We start from the raw sequence: 21669 nt of genomic DNA on the forward strand, positions 1-21669 counted from the left end.
GTGACGTTAAGTACATTCATATTCTTTTTTTTTTTTTTAAGATTTTATTTATTTGAGAGAGAGAGAGTGCACGAGATGGGGGAGAGTGAGAGGGAGAAGCAGATTTCCCACTGAGTGGGGAGACTCCCCCCTGATGTGGGACTTGATCCTGGGACTCTGAGATCATGACCTGAGCAGAAGGTAGTAGCTTAACCATCTGAGCCACCCAGGCACCCCTACATTCATAGTCTTAATGCAACCTTCCCACTATCCATCTCCAGAACTCTTTTCATCTTTCAAGATTGAAACTCTATACCCATTGAACAGTAACTCCCCATTGCCCCTAGCAACCACTATCCTACTTTCTGTCTATGATTTTGACTACTGTAACTACCTCCTATAAGTGGAATCATACAGATTTGTCTTTTTGCAGCTGCTCAAGGTTGATGTATGTAGCATGTGTTAGAATTTCCTTCCCTTTTTCTTTTTTTTAATATTTTGTTTATTCATGAGAGAGAGAGAGAGAGAGGCAGAGGCAGAAGGAGAAGTAGGCTCCCTGCCTAGCAGGGAGCCCGATGCAGGACTCGATCCCAGGACCCTGGGATCATGACCTGAGCCGAAGGCAGACACCTAACCATCTGAGCCACCCAGGCGCCCAATTGCCTTCCTTTTTAAAGCGGAATAATATTCCATTGTATATATACACCACATTTTGCTTATCCATTCATCTTTTGGTGGATACTTGGGTTCCTTCCACATTTTGGCCATTGTCAATAATGCTGCTCTGAATACAGGCATACAAATCTTTTTGAAACCTTGCTTTTGACTCTTCTGAGTATATACCCATAAGTGGAATTTTTGGATCATAGGGTAATTCTGTGTTTAATTTTTTGAGGAAACTCTATAGTGTTTTTCACAGTGGTTGCACCATTTTACATTCCTACCAACAGTGCATGAGGATTCTAATTTCTGCACATCCTCACCAGCACTTCTTATTTTTTTAGTTTTTTGGTAGTAGCTATCCTAGTGGGGGTGAGGTGGTAGCTCATTGTGGTTTTGATTTGCATTTTCCTGATGATTAGTGATGTTCAGTATCTTTTCATGGGCTGGTTGGCTATTTGTATATCTTTGGAGAAATGTCTATTCAAGTTCTTTGCCCATTTTTTGAATCAGGTTTTTGTTGTTGAGTTTTGGGAGTTTCCTCTGTATTCTGGATTTTAATCCCTTATAAATATATGATTTGTAAATAATTTCTTCCATTCTGTGGGTTGCCTTTTTACTGTTGATTATGTCTTTTGATGCACAAAAGCTTATTTTTTAAATGTGTTTTTTCTTGGGGCTCCTGGGTGGCTCAGTCGTTAGGCGTCTGCCTTCAGCTCAGGTCATGATCCCAGAGCCCCGTGTTGGGCTCCCTGCTCAGCGGGAGGCCTGCTTCTCCCTCTCCCACTCCCCCTGCTTGTGTTCCCTCTCTCGCTGTGTCTCTCTTTGTCAAATAAATAAATAAAATCTTTAAAAAAATCTTTAAAAAATTTTTAAAAAGTGTGTTTTTTCTTAAAATTTACCTTTATTATTTTTTAAAGATTTATTAGAAAGAGAGAGTGCATGTGTCCACACATGGCAGGCGGGGCAGAATGAGAGGGAGAGGGAGAGACAGTCCCAAGCAGACTTTGCACTGAGCGCAGAGCCCAACGTGGGGCTTGATCCCACGACCCTGAGACCATGACCTGAGTTGAAACCAAGAAGTTAGACGCTTAACTGACTGTGCCCCCCAGGTGCCCCTCTCAAATTTTACTTTTAAATTAACAACAACAAAATTGCTTTTCTTTTTGGTCATAAAATTCTATGAATTTTAACACGTATGTAGATTGTGTAACCACCACCACAGTCAAGATCACCCAGAAAAACTTCCTCATCACAGCTAGCTTTTTAATAAGTGCTTTTCAGTGGTGTTATTGAGAAGCTGTCTTATTTCAAGAGTTCAGTTGCAAACCAGTGTGAAGTGCTTATGGCTCTTAATTGGTTTGTTGAGGAATACTGCATACTTTTTATTTTTCTTTCTCTCTCCTTTTTTTACTCACATAGGTGACCTTGGAAATCAGACCTACCCCCCTCTTTTCATGTAGCAGAGGACTGCTGACCGAGTTATTAAATGCAGGGATATTGGATTTTATGATACACAATTTTGGTAATCATTCTCTCAATCTGTATTTATAAATATATGTTCTTATGATCTCTTAGTCCTTGGTTTATTAATTCATAGGGGGTTTTTTTTCAAGATTTATTTATTTTAGAGAGAGAGAGAGAGAGAGAGAGCACAGGGGAGTGGGGCAGAGGGAGGAAGAAACTCCAAGCAGACTCTACTGAGTGCGGAGCCAGTGTGGGGCTTGATCTTGTGACCCTGCGTTCAGGACCTGAGCCGAAATCAAGAGTTGGATGCTTAACCAACGACACCACCTAGGCGCCCCATTAATTCATACTTTTTATGAGTAAGTGCTGTAGCTAGAACTTAATAAGGCTCACTAATAAGAGTGGGGTAAAAGAGGTGAGAAAGCCCTTAGATTTGGAAATTTTGAATGCAGGACCAACTCTTGGCTCTGATAACATCTGTATATTTTAAGTTATTTAATTTCCCTGAGCTGTAGGTTTCTTACCTGCAAAATGGGTGAGCTGATAACCCCTATCTCATAGTATTTTTAGTTGTGAATATTAAATGAAATAAAGAAGGTGAGAGTTGGGGCACCTGGCTGGCACAGTTGGTTAAGCGTCTGCCTTTGGCTCAGGTCATGATCCCAGGGTCCTGGGGTCAAGCCCCGCATTGGGCTCCCTGCTCAGCGGAGAGCCTGCTTCTCCCTCTCCCACTTCCCCTGCTTGTGTTCCCTCTCTCTCTGTGTCTCTGTCAAATAAATACAAAAAAAAAAGGGATTAAAAAAAGAAATAAAATCTTAAAAAAAAAAAGGTGAGAGTTATTTAGCATTCAGTAAATGTTAAGTTGAATGTGAATGGTAAGAACGTTGCTAAATGGAACCTAAAATGAACCCCAGATTATGTTATAAAATTTTTTTTAATAACAGCTTTATTGAGCAATAATCCACATACCATACAATTCATCCATTTAAAGTGTATGGTTCAGTGGCTTTTAGCATAGTCACAGAATTGTGCCACCCTCATCGCAATTAGTTTTGGAACACTTTCATGTTTTTACCCCAAAGAGAAATAGATAGCCTTTAGCAGTCACCTCATACTTCTTTCATCTCTCCCTGCTCTAGGCAACCACTGATCTATTTTCTACAGTAGATTTGTCTATTCTGGATATTGCACATAAATATTATACAATATATGGCCTTTTGTGACTGGGCTTCTTTCATTTAGTGTAATGTTGTCAAGGTTTATACATGTTGTAGCACGTATCAATATTTCATTCCTTTTTATTTCCTAATGTTCCCTTGGATGGATATACCACATTTATTAATCTATTCATCATATCATTAATAGACATTTGGGTGGTTTTTACTTTTTAGCTATTATGAGTAATGCTGCTATGAACATTCTTATATAAGTTTTTATGTAGACATGTTTTCATTTCTCAAATGGAGGAAATGCATTCTAGGTGTGGAATTGCTGGATCATATGGTAACTTTATGTTTAACCTTTTGAGGAACTCCAAACTGTTTTCCAAAGTGGCTGTACCATTTTACATTCTCACCAGCAGTGTATAAAGGTTCCAATTTCTGGGGCACCTGGCTGGCTCAGTTGGTGGAACGTGTGGCTCTTGATCTTGGAGTCGTGAGTTTGAGCCTCGCTTTGGGTGTAGATCTTTTTAAAAAAAGGTTTCAGTTTCTCCACATCCTCTCCAGCACTTATCTTTCTGATTTTAGTCATCTTAGTGAATGTAAAGTATGATGTATCTCTGTGATTTGATTTGCAACTTTCTGATGGCTAATGATGCTGAGCATCTTTTCATGTGCTTATTTTCCCATCTCTGTGTTTTACTAACTTGCTATGTAATAATATCCTTCTTTAATAAGATAGTGCTCTGCACCCAAGGGTGCTTATTAATATTTAGTGATTTGTTAGCTGATTATAAGAGGATTCCAGAAGAAGAAAAATATGGCTTCATCTTATTCTTTGCTTTTTTTGGTTAATTCTATCACTGGTTGAATTGAAAATTCTCAGGAAGGATATCCAAAAATGAGAAATTTTCAAATAATATTTAGTCTGTTTAGGGCAAGACCAGACTGAGATGTTAATTAAAGAACAGTTAATGCTGAATTGATTACTGGTATTGATTATAGAGCACTTAAAATTTGATCTTGGCACTGTGGACACAGCAGTGAATAAATTAAAGCCCTGGCTTTCAGTTGCACTCTAGTGGGCAGAGACAGGAAAAATTAGGCAATATATTTGGAAAGGGAGTTATTGAAAGGGAGGGAGCTATTTTTGATAGGATTGGCTAACCTAGGCCTCTCTAGTGAGGTAAAATTTGAGTGGAGATCTTAATGAAATGAGGGAACAAGTCATATTGATAATTTAAGGGAAGAATGGGCAGAGAGAGCTATAAATGCTAAATTCCTGAGGTGGGGTTGTGCCAGGTTTATCAATGAACAAGAAGGGAAAGAATGAAGAATGTCCCTGCTGTTCACATTAAAGAATCTGAGGCTTGTATGTTCTTGGTCTGTGTTTTTGGCCACTTCGGAGTGGTTCCTAAAGAACATGAATTATGGTGTTAAAATTTAATTTTATTGCAGTGTGGCTGTAGTGCAATGAGCAAAGAAGATGATGGTAGGGGGTAAGATAGATAGTAGAAGGGAGCCAGATTACATGGTGTTTTGTAGGCCATGGTAATGACCTTGTATTTTTTATTCTGAGTGAGATGAGCAGCCATTGCAGGATATTGAACAGAGTGGAGTGACATGATCTGAATTGAATCTAAAGGGCCATTTTGGCCTCTGAGGAGAAGGGGTCAGGGGATGGATAGATGGCAAGGGCAGAAGCAGGGGTATCAGAAAGAAGGCTGTTAACAAGAATTAGGTGATGAGATAATGAAAGCTTGAGCCAGTGTGGTAGCAGTAGAGGTGGTAAGAAATTGTTGGAATCAGGGTATGTTTTGGAAGTAGAGCTGACAGAATTTGCCGATAGGTTGAATGAGGACTGTTGAGAGTAAGAAAGGGAAGGTTTTTGCTTTGAGCAGCTGTAAGATTGGAGTTACCATTTATAGAGATGGGAAAGACTGGGAGGCGCAGATTTATAGGGAAGGATCAGGTATTTAGTTTTAGACATATTACATATTAGATGGCTGTTAGACAAACAAAAGGAGATGTCGTGTAGGAAGTTGGATTTAGAAGTCTAGAATTCAGAGAAATCCAGGTTAGAGATCTAAATCTGGGAGTCATTAGCATATGTATAGCCATAGAGTAGCTGTGATCACCTAAGAAATGTGTGTAGATAGAGCAGAGGAGATTTGACAGTCCTGGATGTTCTGACATAGGGAGGTTGAGATCAAAGGGATAGCCATTGAGGTAGAAGAAGGATCAAGAGAAAGTGAAGTACCAGAGGCCAAGTAATTTGTGGAGGGTAGTGGCAAGTGTCCCAGCTTGGTTGCCTGCCGTCCTGGAGTCTACTTGGTTCTAAGTAACTGTGGGACATGGGACAGTTCATGTTACTTTTTTGGGCCTTGGGGTCATCTCTAAAGTGATTAGAGATTAGTGATTAGATGGTCTTGAAACTTCTCCCCATCATCATAATAAACAAACTTTATAGTTTGCATAAAGCATTTTCATGTCTTTATCACATTTAATTTTTATAACAACCTTATGGAACTTATATTTTTATGCCCATTTTACAGATGAGAAGATTAAAGAAGCTTAGAGACTTGTCCAAAGTCACACTGTTATAGTCAGTTAGAGACACGAACCCAGATCTGCCTGATCTCAAAGCCTATGCTCTTTATATTGTGTAACAGCTATCTTTTTACACTAATATTCTAGAGCTCTGTGATTTTGAGCATATGGCATTCATTCATTCATTCATTCATTGAATATTTCTTGAGTACCTACAATGTACTAGACACTGTTCTAAGTGCTGGGAATACAGTTGTGACCAAGACAAAGTCCTTTTTTTAACTTTGATTTTTCATTCTAGTGGATAAGACTGACAGTAAACAAATAAACTAATAAGTTAGTGCCATCATTTAAAAAAAGAAAAAAGCAAAGATGAGGGAACAGAATATGTTGGGGGAATGATCAGGAGAAGTCTTTCTGAAGTGATGGCATTTGAGCAGAGACCTGAATGATCAAAAGTAGAAAGCCATGAGAAGATGTGATGAAGGAAACAAGAAACAGCAAGGTTCAGAGGTAGGAATGAGTGTTTGAGGAACAGCGGGAAGGCCCTTGGTGTAGTATAGGAGGTTGACAAACAAGATGAAGAGAGCTTTGGATTCATTTAGCCTTGGGGGGGTGGTGGTCTGTTGTGACTCTCTTCACTTAATTTGCTGTGTGACTCTGGGGAGAGTACCTGAACTTTTCTGAGTTTTAATTACCTTATCTATAAAATGGAACTGATAAAATACAGGCTATCTTGAGAATTAAATGAGAGAATGTATATAAAACACCTAGGATGGTGCCTGGCATATTATGATATTAAACATAAGTTTATTACATACCTACTATTATTGACCATATCCTACGCACTCATTCCACTGTCATCCGATAAGTTTAGTCTGTTTTTCTCTGTTTTTTGGTTTTTTTTCCCCCCAATTTGTCTTAGCAGATCTTAAAGTTCTGTTTTTGTGCCCAGGCTAGGCACTCTCCCTGAGCTCATCATTGTATTAAAATCAAGGAAAGAAGTGTTGGACTGAAATGAAAATGATTTAGAAGTTGATGAATAGGTATAAAAATAAGGGTTTGAAATTCTGATAATTGCAGCCTCTAATATATTCATTTGTTATGGAAAGAAACTGTGCATTTCTGTCATCTTTCCTCATCACTGGATCTACTCAGGCACTTGCCAGCCAGGTTTCCTGCTGACCCAAACCTGCTTGCCTTAGGAAAATCAGATAGGAGGGAAGTCTTCCATCCTTATAAGACCATCTGTTTTTAGACCCACAGCTGCTGCCCTTACAATTGCAACCCAACACAACTGGAATGATTTATTCATCTCCAGGTAACATTTGTGCACCAGGCTTCCAGCAAAATACAGTATCAGCTTCACACTTAATGAAGCATCCAGCACAGGTGGTGAGCTGCAGTGGAAAGGATGCTTCTGGCTTAGAAATGGCTGATGGACAGGTGGAGGCAAGCTGTTAGTGCTGAGAGTATAACCAGAGGAAGAGCAGAGTGAATACCAGGCAACAACGGAGAATTTCTTGTCTAGGAGGGTCTTGATTGTGTGTCCTATGTTCCTGGAGTTTCAAGATAACTTAACTCGTCTTTCAGTTGAATGTACCACTATTGAGTTAGGTCAGAAAATTAAAATCTAGAGAGAGGAAGGGCTTAGTTTAAGCTGCATAGCAGTTTGGCACAGTTAACACTAGAACTCAGGTATTCCAATTCCCAGTTCAGCGCTTACCTTCACATGTTTTGTTGTGCAATAAAAAAAACTTTAAATCATTATCCAAATATGAGGTGGCATTATTTTTTGCTCAGTATAATTTGCTGACACTCTGAACAAATCAGAACTTTTTGCCCCTTAATAACTGAATAACCAAGTAAGTAGCTTAATTTTTTTGAACCTCTCTTCTTATATATAAAATGAGGATGATTAACACTTGTTCTGGATTGTTTTGAGGGTTAAATGAGATTAAGTATATGAAAACTGGTAAGGTAATTTTTGATAATCAGAAGGTACTAAAGAAAAAAACAAAAGACAGTACTAAATAAATGCTAATTTCTCCTCTTTTTCAGATTAGTTGAGCAAACACTGATTAGACTTCTGCCTTGTGCCAGCTCACTTTCTAGGCTCTTTACTTACATTATCTTATTTAACCTTTAAGTTCCTTCCTCTCTCCCCTTATTATTTTGAGGGTCTAATTGGTATTAAAAGTACTTTCCTTCTATGACAGAGTCCTTCCAATAGTCAAATCTCCATCACTAAACACAGTTGTTGTAAACAAGTGCTTACTTTTAGAAAAATCCAGATTATTAGTATTAACCTGTGGTTATAACTATGGACCAGTGTACCTAGAGCCTAGTGTGTAAGATTTGGCTTCTGCTTCTACAAGGTGTTTTGGGGACCCTCTGTTTGGAGACCAAAGCATGACTATGATGGTATTCTTTGTCATCTCAGAGAAGCTTGGTTTCTCTTTTGGAGTGTTTGATTGTAGTAAATTGCTTCCTTTTCACCTTAGGTTTTAGGCTTTTTGACAAGCCATCTGCTTCTCAAACCCAATTTCCTTTTACCACCAAGTGCTTGCAGGCAGTTGTTCAGATGGAGAACAAAAGCTTTCTCCAGTTCCTAGTGTAAGAGTGGGAATGCCTTAGGGAGAGATTGCATCTGCTTATTGGAATTCATTTGTGTTGTGTGCCTGGCTAGGCAATATTTTACCAAGGACTCTGCTGGGGCTGGCTGAAGAGGAGATAAAATTTTGGAATGGAGGTCTGTCAGCATGGGTTTTGGCTATTTCTGTCCTTACCAGTATCTGCTAGGGCTCCAAAGAGCTTGTTGGGATTTGCATGCTGTTGCTGCTTCTACTGTTACTACTACCTACATCTGTTGTCCAGGTTTTCCATCTGCACTTTTTTTGTTGTTTTTCCAGGTTGTTGCTCTGTTCTGTGAGTGGCTCAATATAATGCAGTTCAATAGACTGAGTAAAGTGGAGATTAAGTAATGAATAAAATAAGATATAGGGAAACCTAGTGTGATGTGGTAGAAAAGCCTTGGTAAACCCATAGGCATTGTGGCTTTAAATCTCAACTTTGTTTTACACTGGCTCTGTGATCTTGGGTATATCATTTAATCTCTTTGAGTGATAATTTCTTTATCTCTAAAAGTGGGAATATAAATATCTACCTTGCTTAAGGTTGTGGATTAAATGAGAACTTAGAGGAAAAAATCAAGCTTTAAGTTGGTGCTCATTAAATATTCCTTTCCATCTTTCTTCCCATCTCCTTAAGGAATGTACATGAAGAAATCAGACACATATACGTGTGTGTGTGTGTGTGTGTGTGTGTGTGTGTGTGTAACATAGCTTTGAGAAGTGGCTGGAATTTGCAATAGTCATTGGGAATTGGAAGGGAATTGGAAAGGAAGGACTTGGGGTAGATGCATATCTTCCTTGAAACCAGGCTGAGAGATATACTCCGGTTAGGTGACATAAGCTTTGTGCCTTTTTTTCTTTTTTTAAGATTTTATTACTTGACAGAGTGAGAGAGCACAAGCAGGGGGAGTGGCAGAGGGTGAGGGAGAAGCATGCTCCCTGCTGAGCAGGGAGCACGATGTGGGGCTCTATCCCTGGACCCTGAGATCATGACCTGAGCCGAAGGCAGACGCCCAACCAGCTGAGCCACCCAGGCGCCCCATCTTTGTGCCTTTAAAGAAGACCTTAGGAGGGAAAAAGAAAGAACCTGGCAGTTGAGGTCTTGGGATGCTGGTTTCTTCAGGGGGACCATTAGTGTCTCTGGTAGCTGTTGGTCTCTTAGAGGTACAATAATCTGAGTAAGCTGAGAACAGAACCTTTGTTAAGTGTGAGACCTGCCTTTTGGGAACAGTAAGTACATTGCTTGGAAGGTTGTAGCCATCACCTTTCCCTTCCCATCCCCCAAATCTATAATATCATCAGAATGATCTTTTCCAAGATTCAAATCTGATCATCTTAATTGGATGTTAAAACTCTTCACTGGCTTTCAGTTGCCTTTAGGTTAGAGTCCAGATTCCTTCTATGACATACGAGGTCTTCCTTAATCTGATCTCTACCTACCCTTTTAGCCTCATTTCCCACTGCTCTTGCCTGTGCTCCAGTGACATTGTCATTCACAGCTTCTCATCCCCTCTGCCCTCATATATGTTCTGGCCCGTGGTAGCCTTTCTGCTAGCCTTACTTCCCCTCTTTCTTATTCTTCTGTTTTACTTGACAAACTTCTGCTCTTTCTTTAAAACTTCTCTCAAGAACTATGTTTTCTGTGAGGTGCTCCCTGACTTCTGAAGGTGAGGTGCCATGGGATGAGACTTCCCTCCTCTAGGTTCATCTAGAATTTTGTACAGAGAAAAATCTAACTACATGTTGTAGCATCAGTGATTAGTAGACATGGTCTCTTAATGCTTTTATTTATGATCCACTGACTTCTTTACTTTAGGGCCTTCATTGGGATACTCCATTCATATGTAGGTCGATTCACAACAGATATCTTTAGAATTAGAAAAATAAACACAGATATAATACAGCATTTTGCCAGACTTAGCAAATTATATTTTATTATACCTCTTACCCCTGAGGAAGTGAATAGCCACTGGTAAAATGAACCATTAGGTTTGGAAAGAGCTGTTTATTATCAGGTTGAGGATGTAGGTCCATCTGTTCTGATTTTTTTAAATAATTGACAACCTTTGACAAATCACTGACAGAACATCATTATTGTACTTACACTTTCTTTCAAATAACTTTTCACTGGATCCTCAGATTCGATATAAATAGGATCTGAATTCTGTTTTTCATCCTGGAGCTTTCCCCCAAATCTGGTGATCCTTGGTTATCTGTTCATATTAAAATGGGATACCAAAAAGATGATTAGAAATTTTAAATACTAGGGTGGGGCTTACTGATTGTGGACTTCACTGTATGGCAATCTGCCTGGAATATTTGTGGGGCACCTACAATGTCAGTAACATTAGGTCTGTCCCTTGGGGCTGGTCAGATTCTCTGGAAGGATCCTCTAGTCTTCCTAGATGTCATAGGCCTGGCTGCTAGTGGTCTGGAAGCTGAATGGGAGAGGAAAGCTGCAGAGAGGTCCTCGATATTCTTTTCACATAACATTGCTATTTTCAGTATAGTATCCCTGCCTTCAACTGTACCTGCTCTTGCCTTACCTAGAGACTCTCTGTTTTATCCTTTTCAGAGGGAAAAGAAACCCTGAACATCGTGCTACCAGTTTCTGAAAGCTGTGGGAGTTGTATAAAACCCCCACAAAAGTAACAAATCAAGTCCCCCCGCCCCGCCCCCCCCCCCAGTAGTCCTATTTCTTGGGTCTGGTAAGTCAGTTATTGATCACTGAAAGCTTTCTAGCTTTCAGTATTTTGTGGCTGTTGCTCCTCTCATTTCTCTGTTTTTATGACTTTGTGCCTTATAAAAAGTCCAAAAGTGGGGTCCAAATACATTATATACTCCCTTCTTCAGAACAGACAATATTATTTAATTTCTTGAGATTCACGTTCATCATTATAAACATCAACTATCCCGTCTTTCTGTGTTATACTGATGCCCATGGGAACTATTGTATTCTGTGCTAACTACTCTGGTGCTATACTTTAAAACAAAAACAAGCTTAACGACCCTTTTTTTTTTCCTTGTGAATACAGTGCTTTTTATATCTTGTGGTTGAGAATTATATTTCTGCCTTTTCTCCTTGTTGTTTATTCTCGTTTCTTTGTCACTTTTTACCTACTGTATGCGGTGCTCTCAAATTACTGAGTTTATTAGATGTGTTTTTAAAGGAAAAGTGAGGCCCTAGGGATTCGACTAGCAGTAAAGTGTGAAGAATTAAAGACAGTTATTTTGGCTTTGAAGAGGTCTTTTTGCAGTAATTTTAGTTCTCCATGTGATCCAGAAGACAAGGTTATTGGATTACTGAATTCCACACAAGTGAGGTATTATAATAAAACTTCACGGCTTGTCAAATAAATTGCCTTCATCCATATCATCTCATTATTTTAAGCTTCGTAGTAATTCTACAAGGTAATAGGGCAGGTAGAATTATTCCTGTTTTATATATATAGGGCGATTTGAGGTTCAGAGATTAAATTACGTGTTCATATCACATAATTGAGTGGAAGAGCTGGGCCTAATCTCAGGTTGTCTGACTCACGCCTAGTGTTCTCTGTCTTTTCTGTATGTGGTCTTCTACAGAGAGGGTCAGATTCATAAGATTAGAGCTCAGCGCAAGAAAGAATAGTCCTCATTTGATCCTTATGATAGCCCAGGGAACAGGTAATATTTTTTTCTGTTTCCCCGTCTGGCAAATTTGAAGCTTAGAGGGATTAAATGACTTATTCAAGGTCACCTGGCAAAATAAAGAGTGACAGAGCTGGGACTCATTCTCTTCTTTTCACTCCAAATCTTGCTCTCTGATTGTAATGCACGATACTTCCTCCTTCAATCCGAATGAACTTCCAAAAGAGAAAATATGCCAGCCATATGGATATATTAGCACCAGTGGTTTGAACTCTTAGAAAACAGCCAAGTCCTCTTCCCTGGGACGGTTTCAGCTGATTGGAATTCTCAGTCTGTTTTTCTAATTTATGTAAAGGAGGAGGATAAAGAACTATTGTGTTTGGACTTGCAGCAAACTTTAATTCCCTAAGCGGAAACACTAAAGATACACAGTTGCATTGCCAGTTTGGCACAAGGAAATACTTAAACTCTCAAGTAGAAATACTTACTGAGTTTCTAGTATAGCCTAATGTTCTAGACTCCAGGAGGGATTTATCAGTGAATCAGGAAATGTTAGGGTTCTGAAATCCATTCATTCTAAGGCTTAAAGGCAGAGAGTTTATTTAGGCAGTTCAGTAGAACAATTCCGTCTAGCTTGATTCAGCTAGAACTGGAGAGTAAGGTAAACTAGGCCTCCTCTCTCCTTAGGCTGTGGCAGCAACTGCTCACTGGGCGTATTCTTCTTCATATGCAGGTGTTCTCTGAGACAGGCTGCATCTGCTCTCATCTTGCCAGCGTTTCTTCAGAGCTTAGTACAATTACTCTTTCCTCTAACGAGCTTTTTAGGCTGATAGCTGGTACTTGTCTTATCCCAACTCCTGTTGCCCTTTGTAAGCCAGTCCAGTTCCCTTCTAAGTTAATACTGACAAGTGTTGATCCATAATTTGTTTCTATATTGCTTCCTATTCTAGAAGGATTTTCCATTAGTGATATTTCTGATTATGCCCAGAGTGGAGGTTTATTGTTTGGTTACTTGTATTTCTTAAGCCTTGGTTATAGGTTTATATTGAGGTTGTTTAACCATCTAATCAGGAAGCCTTCAGTTTAAGGGAATAAAGTGTGGTGCAGTGAGACCCTCTAAGAAGCCTTCTCTGACCCTCCCAGAGCTAGTAATTCCTTTTCTTTTTGTCTTAGGGCTTGTCACTCTGCCGTAGAACTCTTTTTTTTTTTTTGCTGTCTGCCTCCGCAACTAGGTGCTGAGTCCCCGAGGGGAGGTATTTTGGTATAGTTCATCTCTTTTGTTTCCAACAGCCAACATAGAGCATGGACACAGAATAGGTGCTTGGTACATGCTTATTGTTTATCGAGAACCAGGATAGAGGAGTTCTGGTTCCAGTTCTACCACCATGTGACCTTGGGCAGGTACGTCACTTCCCATCTTTGAAACTCCAATTTTCTTATGGAGGTTAGACTCCATGACCAGTGTCACAATAGCATTTATCCTACTTACAGCAGTCAGGGTCTGGTTGAAGAGATAGAAGCCACACCAGTAATTTGAACACATAAAATTTAATACAAAGAATTGTTAACTAGATAAAAAGTGGTTAATTGCAAAGGAGATAAAAAGAAAACTCTAAGGTGTAATAGAGGTAGTAACTGCTGAGAACTATTACCATCTGTAGGGCTGAAGGAAAAACAAATGAGGAAGGAACTTAGAAGTTTAAGAGAGCGCCACAAGGCTGAATGCAGGCCTCAAGAGAAGAGTGTATGCTTGTCATAGGAATGTGCTGCTTGTTGCTGTGGTGAAGAAGAAACTGGCTGGAGGGCGCTCGCCTCAGAACCTGGAAAGCCACTGTGTTGAAGTCTACCATGACCTCCTCCCTGCTGATCTACTTGCTGACTTGTAGGAAAACCAAACACTGGGGGAAAAAATTCCCTCTTTCTCTCTTAGCTTTGTAGTCTCCTTCCAGCACCCTCTACTGGCAAAATCTGACATGAACCCACTGGGAATGGAGACATGTAGCCTGTAGAGTCCAGTCCAGTATCACAAAACAGGGCAGCGAAGAATTGGTTTGGAACCGTAAAGCAAATAATAATTTCCATATTGTAATAATCTGTTTTGATATTTATTTTCCTCATTGCACCATGAGCTTGGTAGTGACTGGAACAGTGTCATATTTATTTCTGTATCTGCATTGCCCCAGAAGGGGTCTGGCACTAAAGAGTTGCTCAGTAAATACTATTTGGATGAAGGAAAGACTATAAGATAGGGAAAATTAGGTTTTCTCTAGGTTGGCTTAAGTCTGATTATCATGGAAGGAATTGGAGCTAAGCATCCTCCCTGGCAGTTAAAACCATATTGAATGCCATTTGTCTTGTGCCTGTCATGGGTATTCCTTGCATTAGATGCTAGAGTGAGGACAGTAAAAACATTCTCCTGTTAATATTGATATATTGTATGAAATTAAACATCTCCCCTTTCCTGAAGGGTGACACTCTGAAATCTGGGATAGTTATTGTGCACATAAGTATATTGCTCAGAAGGGTAAGGAGATTAATGTATTACGTGTCATGTGCAATTTAGTTCATTTCATCCCTAGAGCCCATTGTATTATCCCCATTTTACAGATGGAGAAACTGAGGTTCAGGAACATCAAGGTACTTGATCAAAGTTAAAACAACCTGTAAGTTGCAAAGCTGGGATATGAGCTCAGGTTTGACTGTTACAAAATTTGAACAGGACAATGAATACTCTATCCTTTGTCCCAGCATATGAAGGCACAAGTACAGAGTTTTTGTTAGCTGATGGCAATGTAAATCTGTGGAATTGATTTCTCTTTCTGGTCGTTTGGGGCTGGGGAAATAACAACAGAGCAAAAAAGCAGCATTTGCAAGGCTGCGATGATAATGTATCTAATAATTGGCCTTTTAAGTAAGCCAGTTTGAGCCTGAGCTTCAGATATCCAATTTGTGAAGCATTTGCTCTCTGGCAGCAGGGTATTCGGTTTTCAAATCCCACACTAGCAGCTCACAAAAGAGTTCTGATACATTCCCTGCATTAAGCTTTTCTTCTCTTGCTCCTACAAGTTTCTTTCCTTTTCTGGGGCCTGAAACTAGATAGACCACTTAATTATTATTAGGAAGCAAAATTTATGAGGTTGGGGTGTTTGTTGCTTCTGAGCCTGGACATATAGAGACTTTAGGTAAATTATTTAGATTTCAGAGTCAGTTATTTCTTTCTTTGATCATCGGCCAGGCAAAGTTGGGGACCCTGGTGCCTGTCTCATAGCTTGAAGGGTTTTGCATATTGCATATGGCCTGGGAGAGATACTGTTACAAGAAAAGCTTTCCATTAAGCACATTGGAAGAGACCAATAATGTCAGTATTTGCTAATCACATTATTCAGCTAGTTATTTTGTGATTATCCACTGGGATGGCCACTGATTGCTGACATGAGAGTGTGATTTCCTCATGAAAGTGAGAAGCCCTTGGGCCAATGTCACCTTTCCTTCATGTCTTTTGGTACTACCATTGACTAGAGAATCTTAGAATAGTTACCTTCTCCTTTGATTTTCCTGGCAGTAAATGCTGCTGCTTAACTGCTTTTCAGAAGTGATGACATTTATTCTTTGGAAGGAACTGAAGAAAGAGTCTGCACATGTCATTTATTTTTAACTGCATACTCATGAGAGTTGAAATCTTACTTTCATTTGTGGTTTAGCATCAAACAGGAAAAGCGATGTAGTGGAATTAGCATGGGCTGTAATAGCACTGTCACCTGGGCAAAACCCCATTCTGCTACTTAACAACTTAATAGCTATTTATCCTGTCTGATTCTCAGTTTCCTCTTCACTAAAATGAGAATAATGATAAATAATAATGGCAGTAATAATGATCCATAATTTGGGGTAAATCTATTAATTTCTCTGAGTTCTGAATTTATTTATCTGTAAAATGGAGCTAGTAATTCTTCCAGAATAGGTTTGGTTTGAAAAAGAAACTGGCTAATGTAAATGAAAATGTCTAGTGGAGTGCCTGACACATAGTATTTGCGTATGCTAAGTGCTAACTAGTGGCTATGACTGTTCTTAGGAGATCTGAAGGAAAAGATTCCTGAGAGTATGATAGTTCCTGTGGGATGGATCAGGGCTTAATAAATACTCATTAGTTCTTTCAGTGGGGGAGGTCTTATCATTTCCTTTAGGAATTGTTTTACTTGATCTGTTGGTATTCCTTTTACTACCCTGTCTCCAGACAGAACTATGGAGTTCTTTCCCCTGAGAGTTTCCTTCCCAAGCTGTAGTCCTGCTGTTGCTATTCCAAGTTGCTCTCTATAGAGAAAGTGGAGTACAAAGACTGAGTTGTGGTTCAAAACTTCCACTAGCTTGTATTTCTGGGTTCGTTGTTTGTACACAGGACTGAGGGAGGGTTTGTCAAAGGCCTTTAAAGAGGTATGATCATGCCATTATTTTGCTATTTCTTTGGTATAAGCCAAGAAGGAGGGTTGGCCAGTAAAAAAATGTTTTATAGAACAGTAAACTGGATGTCTCTACAAAGCTGGCCTCTGATCTACTTAGCCTCTTCACGCAAGAGACTCTAGCAAGTCTGAATTCCAACAGTTTCAGATCAAGGGTTTCATTTCTCTTTTTCTCACAGAGTTACAGGATTTCCAGAGATGTTCAAAGCTGAAACACAGAGATTAGAGGACTTGTTTAAAGTCCTGTGGTAAAACCAAAACCTAGATTTCTTCTTTTTAATTCTTTTTCTGTAGTTCTTTGGGAAAATTCACTGTTTTTTTTCATAGGATGTTTAGAGAACAATAGCAGTTTATTTTTAAGAATACTCTCTCGTGGGGCATGTGGGTGGCTCAGGCAGTTAAGTGTCTGCCTTCAGCTCGGGTCATGATCCCAGGGTCCTGGGATCGAGTCGCACATTGGGCTCCCTGCTCAGCAGGGAGCCTGTTTCTCCCTCTCCCTCTGCCTGCCACTCCCCCGGCTTGTGCTCTCTCTCTGTCTATCTCTGGCAAATAAATAAAATCTTAAGAAGAAAAAGAAATGAATACTCTCTCATTTTCCTTCTCATAAATGGTGCAGGATTGCATTGAGCTGTAAAGATTACAAAGTTCTTTCGTGGCCATTGTTGCTTTTTTCTTCACAACAGTCCTGTGAGATAAGCAAGTCAGATACTCTTGATGATTTTGGGTTTTGTTCTTGTCTAAAAACAACAACAACAACAAAACTGATGAGGAAATTGAGGCCCAAGGAGGGAAGACGACTTGTTCAGAGTCACATAGTGAGGGTTAAAATTAGAACTCAGTAGGGGCGCCTGGGTGGCTCAGCTGGTTAAGCGTCTGCCTTCTGCTCAGCTCATGATCCCAGAGTCCTGGGTTGGAGCCCCGCGTAGGGCTCCCTGCTCCTCCCTTTCCTTCCTGCTTGTGCTCTCTCTTGCTATCTTTGTTGTTCTTTCTAAAATAAATGATTAAAAAGAAAGAAAGAAAGAAAAAAATCTTAAAAAAAACTCAGGAGCAAGAAGGCACTTTTATTTTTAGGTTTTTGATTATCACCGGGAACATCATCATACCTTGTCAACGCTGGATATTATCACTCTCTACAGCTTTTGCTATGCTTATTGAGAGAAAAAGACCTCATTGTTTTAATTTTTATCTTCCTAATTACTAGACCAGTTAAATATTTTTTCATGTTTATTGGCCATTTGTAGTTCTGTGAATTGTGTGTCATTTTTTGCATATTCTCTGCTAGGTTCTTTGGGTCTAATCAGTTTGGTGAGGGGGGCTCTTTGTATATTAAAGGTATTCGTCTTTTGATATATAGACTGCAAATATTTTTGCCATTTTATTTATGAAACTTGGTGCTTCTCTAGAACACTGGAGAGAAAAATCCTTTATATTGGAATAACTATTTAAAAATAGCATCTACCCCTACCACTAATACTACTCCTGAACATTTACAAGTTTAAAAAGAACTTTCATATTCTTTCTATCTTTTGTTCTCTCAAGATCTTCATGAGGGGGCTTATGATTAAAATAAAGTGGATTGAGTATGTACATCTTATCTCTTTTTAAAAACCCCATGGAAATAGAATAAAAGTAGTATTAACTCACAAAGGCTAAGAGAACAGGAGAACATGGAAAAGAGGCACAAGTGGTGAATGGTTTAGTGGATTAGGAAAGGCAGAACGCTGAGGCTGCAGAGGGAATGTGAATATGAACAAAGTAAGCCATTTGTGTGGGGCGCCTGGGTGGCTCAGATGGTTAAGTGTCTGCCTTCGGCTCAGGTCATGATCCCAGGGTCCTGGGATCGAGCCCCACATCGGGCTCCTGGCTCAGTGGGGAACCTGCTTCTCCCTCTCCCTCTGCCTCTTTCCCTGCTCATGCTCTCTCTCTCTATCTCTGTCTCAAATGAATAAATAAAATCTTTAAAAAAAAAAAAAAGCCATTTGTGGTATGGAGCCCTAGAAAGCTCTAGATATCGGGGGTTCTTGGCATCTTGAATGTTAGGCTGAGAGGTGGAGCTGAAAACAAGAGTTCAAAGGTTACATAAGGAACAGTTAAAACCCCAGATCTTTTTGCTATTTCAGCAGAACATTGGAGGTTTATTCTCTGGGGAAATAAAATCACGGAAGCTCTGGACTTGGGAATATCACACTTAGAGAAAAGGAGAGGTGACATTCTGAGGCCAGAGATTAAGTGAAGGTCTCTATCCATTTAGTAGCTCCCAGACATATAGGTAATCAGGCTTGTTCTTCTCTGGTGGGAGGTTGAAGGATTCCTTTCTGAGAAACTGACTCACAGATGTTGAGGGCCTCCCCAATAAAAAACTGGTTTGTTATTTTCTTTTGTGACAGTGAAGCCTAGAAGTTAACATGCCCTACTGCTCATACAGTGTATCTGTATGTGCCTTACTCTTAAATATGAAAGAATAGGCAATGATCACCTGATGCTTGAAAAAAACCTGTAACATGAATAACAGAATGAAAATAAACAGATGAAACAAACTGCCTCTAAAAAAGAGGGGTGGGTGGAGAGCACGAGACACTGTAGGGAGCAAAAGAAAATTTGAAAAAAACTCAGAGGAGAAATTGCCTCTGTGAAACAAGAATAACGTCCTATTATAAAAAAGGAATGGCCCGAGAACAAGAAAGAACTTTTTGACACTTAAAAAAAATCAGAAATAAAGAACAAAAACAAAGTAGAAAATAGGAGATGATGAAGGAAATAAGAAGATCAGTTTAAAATTTATTTTAATGTAAAAGTTATTTAAATTCAAAAGAATTGATTTAATTATTTTTTATGATTTCCTTCTAATTTCACTAGTTTCTTCCCTTTAGATCTCTGGATCTAATAGTTGGGTGTTGGATCATAAGGTGAAGGAAATCATCAGATATAATACAGTTTCCTAGAACTTAAGTATACATATGTTTAGATTGAAAACCCCGTCAAGTATGCTCAGTACAATGAATAAAAAAAAAAGAAATACATCATCATGAAATTTCAAAACACCGGGTAGAATGAGAATATTGTAAAAGCTTCCAGAGAGGATTAACAGGTCATACAGAAAGACACTGGACTTCTCAAAAGCAATATGGGAAGCTAGAAAAAAGTGGAAGAATGACCTTACATTCTGACAGGAAATGATTTTCAACCTAGAATTCTATACCCAGTCAAAAGTAACTATCAGATATGAAGGTCGAAAAAAACCAAAAGATATTTTCAGAAATGCAACATCTCAGAAGATTTATTTCTACGTATGCTATCTCAAGAAACTTAGTAGTTTGGTATATCATAATGGGATGGAAGAGAAGGAGGAAGGCATGGATCCAGGAAACAAGGGAATCCAGTATAAAAGAGAAACATGAGTAGAAACCCCAGAATGGTGGTAAAGAGCTATTCCAGGACCACAGCTATTCAGGAGGCCTAGAGACTAGAGTTACCAGATTGGAACCAGAGGGTGGAGGCCTCCAAAAGGGAAGTTTTCAAGTAAAGGTAAAATGCAACCAATATTTTATTTGATATTTTTGACCATATTAAAAGGAACTGTAATGTTATTTTAGAGTATTTGGAGCTGAAGTGGGGAAAAGGACATTAAAACTGAGGCAACTATTAATTCCAAGAAAAACTAGAATTCTAGTCGTCCAAGAAAGGCAATGCAGTCATAATACATTATGTGGCTTAGCTGTGAAAATCATTTTAATAATGTAAACCTTGACAATTTTTTAAAGCATTTTATTTTGAAATAATTATAGATTTACAGGGAGTTGCAAAGATAGTACGGAGAGGTCCTATGTACCCTTTACCCAGTTTCCCCCAATGGTTAGATCTTATGTAACTATAGTACAGTATCAAAACCAGGAAAATGATGTTGGTGCAATGTGTGTGTTTAGTTCTGTGCCATTTTATCACATGTAGATTTGGGTAACCACCACTGCAGTGAAGATACAGAATATTCCATTACTCCGAAGATTTCCCTCATGTTATCCCTTTATAAGTCATAGCACTCACCATCCCCAACTCCTGGTAACCACTAATTTGTTTTACATCTACATAATTTTGTCATTTCAAGATAAATATATAATTGGAATCATACAGTATATGGCCTTTTTTTCCCCCACACAGCATAATGCCCTTGAGATCCATCCAAGTGGTTGTGTATATCAATAGTTTATTCCTTTTGATTGCTAAGTAATATTCCATGGTGTGGGTGTATCTTAAATATTAATTTAACTAAAAATTGTGATGTGAATATGTTAGTGGAAGGGGTAGTGTGTATGGATAGTTGTGGGGGTGATGATCATGTTGTATAGAAAGAATATGACTAAAATTGACACCCCCCCCAAATTAAATAAATAACTAGTAAACAAGCATGGTGTTTTTTTTTTTTTTTCTTTTTTGAAATAAAGAGATAAATGCCAAGAGAAAGAGCTAAAAGTTGAAAGCACTTGCTTTTGGGAAGCAGAAATCAGTAGTAAATAGGGGGCTGCTGCTTTTTTGCTATAAGCTTTATAGTACTACATACATAGGAAGTAAAGGGCTATTACCATACATAGAAATAAGGCCTGGAGAGTTAGGGGTCCAAGGTTTTAGAATGAATATCTAGAGAAGTTGAGACTCTGGCTCTGGTTCTCTGACTCTCACCAATGCTCCAGCCTACCTTGGAGTGTTTGCTGGTGATGTTCATACAAGTGAATACTTGTGCTTCCAACAGGGCCTTCTTGGTATTTTTTACATTGGTCATTACAGCCTCTGCATCTGGGATACTACAAAGTGCCTGACATAGCAAACAAGAGTCCTAATGACCCAGTCCCTGGGTAGCTGATGCTGGGGTAATAAATTACCATAAAATTACTTTCTGAAGGCCAACTTGACAGCTTTGCTGTGTTTTGTTTTGTTTTCCCTTTTGATGGGCTAGGGATAGCTCTTTTATAGCAATTGCATGGAGGCATTTTTTCATATGCATGGAGAGAGAGAGAAAGAAAGAGATAATTTTTAAAAATCAGTTGTTGGCCCCAGACAAAATAATCCTGTCATAAGAGAGGGAAGTCACAGCCTAAGCTTGGGAGTCAGAGAACTTGAATGCAAGCTGTTGCTCCACTACTT

The 21669-nt window shown here is 39.1% G+C and overlaps 1 protein-coding gene across 13 annotated transcripts in view; it reads left to right on the forward strand.

Annotated features, from left to right (window-relative positions):
* The window catches only part of FAM168A (family with sequence similarity 168 member A), a 187376-nt gene that overhangs the window by 55799 nt on the left and 109908 nt on the right, over positions 1 to 21669 (forward strand). For 3 of the 13 annotated variants that reach the window (XM_027578797.2, XM_027578796.2, XM_027578802.2), the window contains one exon: positions 2062 to 2164. The exons of the other annotated variants lie outside the window; for them this stretch is intronic. The gene's annotated coding sequence lies outside the window, so the exon portion shown is untranslated. The remainder of the gene's footprint in view (positions 1 to 2061; positions 2165 to 21669) is intronic. 13 annotated transcript variants of the gene reach the window in all.

The sequence above is a fragment of the Zalophus californianus genome, chromosome 11, assembly GCF_009762305.2.
Source record: "Zalophus californianus isolate mZalCal1 chromosome 11, mZalCal1.pri.v2, whole genome shotgun sequence".
NCBI lineage: Eukaryota > Metazoa > Chordata > Mammalia > Carnivora > Otariidae > Zalophus > Zalophus californianus.